At 38.3% G+C, this 8,539-nt stretch overlaps 1 protein-coding gene across 2 annotated transcripts in view; it reads right to left on the minus strand.

The window, feature by feature from the left end:
- The window catches only part of lingo2 (leucine rich repeat and Ig domain containing 2), a 244,989-nt gene that overhangs the window by 150,184 nt on the left and 86,266 nt on the right, over positions 1 to 8,539 (minus strand). The window lies entirely within an intron of this gene.

Below are 8,539 nucleotides of genomic sequence, written 5' to 3' on the forward strand. Positions count from 1 at the left end.
CCCACCTCACTCTAAATCTCCTCGGTCTGCCCGAGATAAGAGCAGAATTGAGTTATTGAGCAGACAGTTTAAGATATAAGCTCTCGCTAAAGGGGCGCTCAAAAGAGGCACAATAAGAAGAGATTTAATGTTTTTTCTTTACAATGGAGCCCCCCTCATCTTCACCATTTGTCTACTGCAGTGCTCTGATTAACTTGGTCGCACGCGGTGAAAAGGCCACAGTAGGGGACAGAGGCATGTGTTATACTACCACAGCTGCCACTGACCGACAAAGCATACATGTGAAGGTTATAATGTGAAGTTTATTTCCAAAATATAATGTATTCAATGTGTTTTTTGTTATTTGCCTGGCACCTGGTGCATACCCCCATTAGCTACAGTACAGTGATGCAGGTGGCACATAAAATAATGTAAACACCTCATGGAATACTGCATTTAACGACCTTAATCATTGTAAGCACTGCTTCAAAGGTAGGTCATGTTTGGTTAAATGCCAATTAGCGGCGCTTATACAAAAGGGTTGGCAATCAGCGCTGTGCTATTTGAGATTTCCAAGCAACATCAGAAACACCCAAAGAGGCCAAATTATCTGCGCCTACACTGCAGGTGCATCAGCCGAAGAAACTGCTGGGATAAATGTTCAAATATGTCACAAGGAGAGCAGTCTCAAAAAATCTACATATGCCAAATACTATCAACATGGCAGTGCAGTTAAAATCCAACAACTACATTTTAGACTTATTCATCATATGGAGTAGGGGGTTGACAGATACTGTTAAAGGAACAGTGTGATCTGGCAGTATCAAGCAGTGAGGTTGAAATTGCAACCAACAAGCATGTAGTATTGCTACGTTGTTGTAAGAGTAGCGTAGGTCATTTGGAGCAGAGCCAGTGCGTAGAGTGTGTGTGTGTACGAGAGAAGTGAGTGGTGAAGCAAGAGAGGGAGAGTGGCGGCGACGGCAGCGAGTAATGTTATCGACTCCAACCCAAGCTGTTCTGGGCTACTCTAGGAATATGGCGGTGCAACATGGCGGACTCCATGGAGAGGCCCCGCTTCCGATGTAGATATAAACGGCTCATTCTACAGTAATGAAAACAAAACGATTCTTATTTTCAGGTGATTATACACTAAAGAAAACTTAGTTATTAATATTATATTCCATTTCTAGCAATAGATCCCCCTAAATGTTACACACTAAATGGCCTGTGACCACCACCTTTATAGCAGAGTAGAGTTTGTGAATGATAATTTGTTTTCTTCAAAGTGAATGTCCTTTTTCATTAAGTATTTACTAGGGCTGCAACTGATGATTATTTTTGAATCATTATTTATTTGATGTTTTTATTTTCTATATTAATCGCTTGGTCTATCAAAATGGTGAAAAATGCCAATCACAGTTTCCCAGAGCCCAAGACTCAAATTGCTAGTTTTGTCTGACCACCAGCCCAAAAACCTAAAGATATTCAATTTATTATCATAGATGCTCTTAGAAATAAACTGTCAAATTGTTTTAGCTAACTATATACTTAAGTTGTTTTGTTTAAATATGCAGTGAAATGCACAGTATAGTCAACTATCCATAATACGTACTGCATCTTTCTGTACTTAATGTTACGTCCTGTTGACCTTGTACCATTCCAATGAATAGTGGCAAGTCTTGTCAGTGCCCATCTCAAATAAAGTCACTATGACAAATATCTCTACATTTATTGGTCATGATGGTTGACTGGATTCTGATTTGAAACCTTATAAGAACGTATAGCATAGTAATTACATATTTAGAAAACTGGCTCTGATTGTATTTTAGAAATTTACCCAACTGAATTATATTTTGAGAGTGTAAATATTAGTTTCTTGCTAAACTTCCATGTTGAGAAAGTCTAGTAAAGTAGCACAGAATAATTGTAGTGGCATAGAAACACTGCATCAGCCTCACTTGGCCTGTGTTTTCAATTGAAACTCCTATATAACCCTGTATGAATAAAAAAGTGCCTGGCAGCCATAATCACTGCTTTTAAGCTCAATCTCCAGTAGCAACACCATCCTCAATTAAGAAATAATTATAGAGAATATCATGTAATGGATTTACATAATCATTAGAGGAGAATTAAAATGTATTTATAATTAAGAGGAAGGCAACGAAAGGTCTCTTTGGTGCTCCAGTTATCCACAGTAACCAGGTAAGAGGAGCCTAAATACTCTGACTTCCCAGTAAAAAGGCAGGTTAAGAGCATCCGAAATTCACAGATAGATCCAACAATGGAAAGAGAGGCAAAAAAAAAACCTGTGTGCATGAATCATATTTTTCCAAAAAAAAGCCCTGGCAGGTGTGAAAACAGCCTTCTGTAGTGAAGATGAAGAGGACAGAACGAGGTGATGCCTTGAAGTGTTACAGTCAAAGCATGATGGAAACTCACATCCACCACTTTCAGCATCCATAAACATGAATGTTCAGAGCAGATCACAGTTTGCTTTTTAGGATTATTAGATGTGCTTAGTACAGACAGAAAAGAGGTTATTCACTCAATAGTCTGGTCATTATTCTGAATGATTTATGAAAACCAGGTGTACAGTAATGAATATATAAAAAAAAACACATAAAAAAATAAAAAAAATGACTAAAAAGTGAATCACCTGGTTCTACATGGGTAAAATCTAAAATGATTATACAGTGAAGGGTCTTAAGGCAGATTGGAGTTTTAGTAACACAAACATTTTCAAGGGGAAGGCTGCTCTGGAGGCACAAACAGTCTTGGTGAAGTCTCAATGGGCGGAACTGAAGAACCATAGTTTTTCTGGTTATGCGTTGACTGTAGTCCAGTGTAAAAGGCAAGGACATAAGAAGAGGAAGGAGACATTAACCTGAAGCCTGACACTAATAAACAAACCAGCAGAACACCGTGTCTTGGATACAAAACAACCTTACATTCTTGCCGACACCAACACATTCTTACTCGTCACATACCGCATTGCATTACTTTTGGACCTGTCATGGACAGCATGTTAGGGATGGCATGCCAAGATATGCTCGTTACATGCACAGTGTCCTTTCAAAATAAACTTCCATTTTCACAGGTAGTTAGGTTTAAGCAACACAACCACTTATTTAGGGTTAGGAAACAGTCGTGGTTGACATTAACTGCACTGATTATCGACTCACATGACTTCCGAGTGACTAACAACTGACATGACTAACAACTCACGGGATTAACGACACTAACAACTCCCGGGACTAACAGTACTAACAACTCACGTGAGAGGAACTGAACAAGTGGCGGTATTTGACAAGTTGGGAGTGAGAACTGGTTGTAGACAGTGAAGTTGCTGTAGAATTTGTTTAGCACTATAAACAAAAAAAATCTTCACCTCCATTAAATTACTGGGGTGAAGGCAAAGATTCCAGACATGGATATTTAGCAACCTGGACAAATTGAACTATCTGCATGGCTAGATACCATTAGAGGTAAGAGAGACTTTAGCATTTTTAGCTTTTAGGATTCAGCTAGTGTAATGTAACTTTTTATTGACATCATAGATCTAAAACCTACCAAAATGCCGCCATTATTTTGAGAGGGTTCATTTTTGGTTCATCAAAAATCCATTCTAAACAGCTGGCAGATACATATTGCTACTTGGACAAATGTAATATGTCATCTCATTCGTGGCTATTATGATAATGCTGCAATTATAACAGTTGTAAGAAAAGCAGTTCCATTCTTCAGAACCCTTATTCTTTGTTCACAAAAAGTGAGCAACATTACAAAGAGATGGGAGAAGCGAAATAAGTCCCAATTTACCAAGGTAAATTAGCTGCATGATTAAGACATCTAATGACCGACTTCAACATAATGTGTCTTGTTAGTGAAAGAAGCAGTCTGTTTTCTGCGAGACGAAAACAGCGTCTGAAGGTAGGAAATGTTCTGTATTATTGTCTGAAAACTTTTCACAGGAAATAATGAAAACAGGGGAAAAAAAGGGAACATTACACAGGTGTTATCCTGTATTATTCTCAAAGTAGTCATAAACTTACATTAATCCACAACATCAAAAGAGAGTACTGCTGCTTACATTGAGATAGTGAATTGTATTTTGTAAAGCAGAAGAATAAGAGAACATTCAAGCTGCATTCCCTTTAAAACTCTTAGGAACAGCTAGAGAAAATTTGATATGCATTTCTTTTCTAACCCCCCCAAGGACGCGTATTTTTAGGCTTTGAAAAACCTGGATACACACATCTTGCTTCCTGAACTTTTGTCCCACAGCTCTCTGGTGAGAGGCATTTCATGTAATGCAAGAAATCTCCATTACAACCTTCCACACTGCACAGCATGACTCAGTAAACCCATGTTAAGGGTCTGTGTAAAAAGGGATAATCATGTTGATTTGCAGTCAAGTGAAGCAAAAATGTCTAGAATTTGGGAAAGAAAAATTACAGTGATTCAATTAATTTCCTTTCACACAGAATTCTGTTACTTTCCAATAACTTCATAAGAAAAAGGACATTTAATTCTCTTTGTCCATGAAATGGGAACAGACGAACAATAGAAACAACACGGAAATAATACAGGAACCCGTCACACAAAGTTTTAGTCATCTTCATTAGACTTAACATAGGTTATCCTGCATCACCGGTCTCAAAGCACTTGTTAATGTGCTCTTTCAACGTCATGAATGTTCCTATCAAGGTATGATTGTATTCACATTGTGTGGCTGTAATTTGTAATTAATAGTACATGGACTGCTCAGGATGATGCAGCTCAGGATAAGATGAAATATTGTGCTGTCACACCGACGCTATAAAAAGATTTTCTATTCATGATGTCGACCTGATGTTCGTCAGAGCTGCAGTAATGAAATATGAAAGCATTAGTTTACATCGAACCAGTTACTGACGGGAGACCTGCTATATTTTTATAAGCACAGTGAACTTCATCTATTGAAAAAATGATTAACTTGCTTCTTTTGTTAGAAACCCTGTTTATAGCCGGGGCATGAAAAGGCTACATTGATCATAATAAAGTGTCAGCTTGTTGCTGGGGGCAGTGTCACCTCTGATATAGGGAGTTAAGTATTTTTTCGGTGTGTGTCTCATATTTTACTTTTATCAGTCCGCCACAATCCACTCCCCTCAATCGATGTAAAGCATTAAATCTACACATAACCAGTGTACTTTGATTTAATATGTTTTGGTGTCTAGTGTTTACCACTTTGGATTTAAAATGTGAGGTTGCAGGTCGTATCCACGCAGACCCTCCGCTGTTTTCTACTTTCTCGTTTCGACTGCGGTTTGTTTTGGTTGACGGATACGGAACGGATATGACGTCACATTTCTCAGACTAAAACAATAAAAGCAGTAAATTCCTTCTTCTTCTGCGTAGACTCAAATGAAGCAAATGTATAGATTCTGAAAAAAAAATCCAATAGCCAGGACTTTACAGGCTCTGGACCAGTTTAGAAATGGGTTACTATGGTTACCTAACATGAATGTGAGTCCAAAAAGCAAGCTAAGCCAGTTAAGCACAAAGTTATAATCTTGTTCATAAAACACGCTTTCAGATTACTTGGAATCATCTAAAACTGCCAGTTTCTAAAATAATAAGTACGGTGAACAATGTGAAGTGAAGTGAAGAAGAAGAGAAGTGAGCAGGTCTTTGTTCAGTAGAGACACAGTGTAGATGAACTGTGTATGACTGTGGTCAGACCCCTGGGGAGCTGTCCAAGGTTCTGAGGAGAACGCAACACGGAGCGGAGCTGTCCACGGTGCTGACTGCTTCACTCTGCTTTGGCTTTGCAACATTAGTCAGAACAGACATCACCGCTTTCAGACAGTCCTCACCCTCTTTTGTTTGTCTGCCACATCCCACTCACTACACCAGTCAAACAGTGCTTTGACAAGGATGGGCGCAGAATGCTTTAAAATCCACCAGTCGATTATAATTGCATGCTACCGAATGCTCAGTTCCTTTGCTGACTGAATTGTGTCTGATATTTCCATCATTCCAGCACGCAGACATTTAACAAAACAATTCATGAGATACTGTTGAATGTCACGGGAAAATCTGTATCATTACAATGACGATAATAATGTAGCATTATAATGCCGAGTCATATGCTGAGCGTGAAAGCTGTGCAGGCAGTTCTTCAGCTGCACATACATATGCATGAACCCTATACTGTCATAAAAAACATCACATTCACTTAACTTCAGCTATTAAATATGAAGCTGTAAATATGCTTGATACTCTAAGATCTTAGTATTCTGAAGCAGATGCACTGACTGACTGTAAATAACACACAAGAATTCATATATTATCCGTGTTGCAGCAATGCTCTGCTTCAAAATCCACCCTGCCACACAGTTACAGTACAGTATCAGTACAGCCACACTCTTCCTGCTTGTATTATTGAACAGCTTCACTGCAGACACAAGATGCTGAAGGGACTCTCCCCTTCAGCGTCAGTCACTTTTCAAGCTCACATACTGTATTACCAGCACTCCTGGAGATTCAAACCAGCAACTCACTGATGAGGGCTAATATATTTTCATGTTTATGTTTTATGATGCTATTGAGACACCTTTGATTTAAAAAATAAACTGATCATTATAATAGTATCTGGCTTAAAGATCGAGGGCTGCCTCCTTTTAGTCGACTAATCGGTCGTTTTGGTCTTAATCGATTAAGATTTCTTTAGTCAATTAAACAAATTTATGCTTTTTTTCCTGCAGAATGACTCGTTTCCAAGAAACATATGAGCACATCTCTGGTAAACACAACATTTAAAGTGGTGCTTTTGTGTGACTATTTGTGGGCAAATATGCTGCTTTATGCAAATGTATGTATATATTTATCATTGGAAATCTATTAACACAAAACAATGACAGATATTATCCAGAAACCCTCACAGGTACTGCATTTAGCATAAAAAATATACTCAAATCATAACATGGCAAACTGCAGCCCAACAGGCAACAACAGCTGTCAGTGTGTCAGTGTGCTGACTTGACTATGACTTGCCCAAAACTGCATGTGATTATCATAAACTGGGCAGGTCTGTAAAGGGGAGACTTGTGGGTACCCAGAGAACCCATTTTAATTTACATATCTTGAGGTCAGAGATCAAGGGACACCTTTGAAAATGGCTATGCCAGTTTTTCTTCACCAAAATTTAGCTTAAATTTAGAGCGTTATTTAGCCTCCTTCACAACAAGCTAGTATGACATGGTTGGTAACAATGGATTCCTTGGGTTTTTCTAGTTTTATCTGATGCCAGTATCTTCACTCTAGCTTTAAAACTGAGCCCGCTACAACCTAAAAATTGCAAGTTGTGTTCATGCCTTAAGGAAATTACTGGCGTCAAAACAAATTAAAAAATTGCAAGTTGCAATAATGTGTTAAAGAAATTAATGGTGTTAAAACAGATTTGCGTTAACGCTTTATCGCGTTAATTTTGACAGCCCTAATAGCTAGTATGCTCAGGGTCATGAAACACAAAATCACACTGATATTCTGACTATCTTTTTAGTCATTTTACAAAATTCAACAGGCTTCTTCTGTCTTTTGATGGGAATACGGATGTTGAGTCAGATTCATCCCAGATTAAGTTCTTCCATATTTAGTGCCATTATTTCCATTATCCTTATACATGATATATATGTTTGCTCATGCAGTAAATACGTAATTATTCATGCAAACCAGAAATCATTTAGTTAAATATACTATATACAGTATTTAACAGCATCACTGATGGTTTATGTCTGTGCTTCGGTGTTTCAAGTTGGCATTCTGTGTGTCAAATTAATCTGAGAGTTCTATTTCCAGTCGTAGTGTTTATGCCAAAGGCAGTATTAAAAAAAGAAAATCTCATGAGGGATTTATCATGGGAAAAAATGTCTTTAAAATAGATTTAAATATACTGATGTAATGAACTCAGTTGTAAAGTCCAAGTATACCATAAAATCACACTGGTTTTACTGGTATGAGAGCTGTATATTCAACTTGAACAGATGCTCTGTGTTCAATGTGTGACACAGATTGCTGTAATGATAGTAGGGAGGTCTGTGTGATTTCTGGGGTGTGCTGGTCTGGCAGCGGTAGCCAGTGTGGGCCTCTGGTTAGTATTCTCCAATGAGCAGTATCCCTCTGCAGGCCCGTGGTAAACATTTTTTACAGCCCTTGCTTAATTAAAATGTCACATCCACTGTAGCAATATACAGCGGAGTTCTCTGCAAATTAAAAAGGAATTAGGCAGGCAGATGTGGCCTTAATGGCTTAATCACGCCTTTACGTTTGTTCCAGTAAAGTGCGGCCACAGATGAATATTGTTTCAACTCTCACATCCATGAGTGATGCCTAAAAAACAATTTGAAATGGAAATTTGCAGACAGCTGCTCCGGGTATGTTGAAACTGGCCCATGAAACATCAGCGTCTGACAACAAGTCAGAGAATATCCTAATGCAAGAGGCAGACAGTAGGTAAACATACCCATTAAATCCAGTCAAATTACAGTTTAAGCACTCTGTTGGACTCCTTTCACAG

This window comes from Sebastes umbrosus, chromosome 9, assembly GCF_015220745.1.
Source record: "Sebastes umbrosus isolate fSebUmb1 chromosome 9, fSebUmb1.pri, whole genome shotgun sequence".
In the NCBI taxonomy this organism is placed as follows: Eukaryota; Metazoa; Chordata; class Actinopteri; order Perciformes; family Sebastidae; genus Sebastes; species Sebastes umbrosus.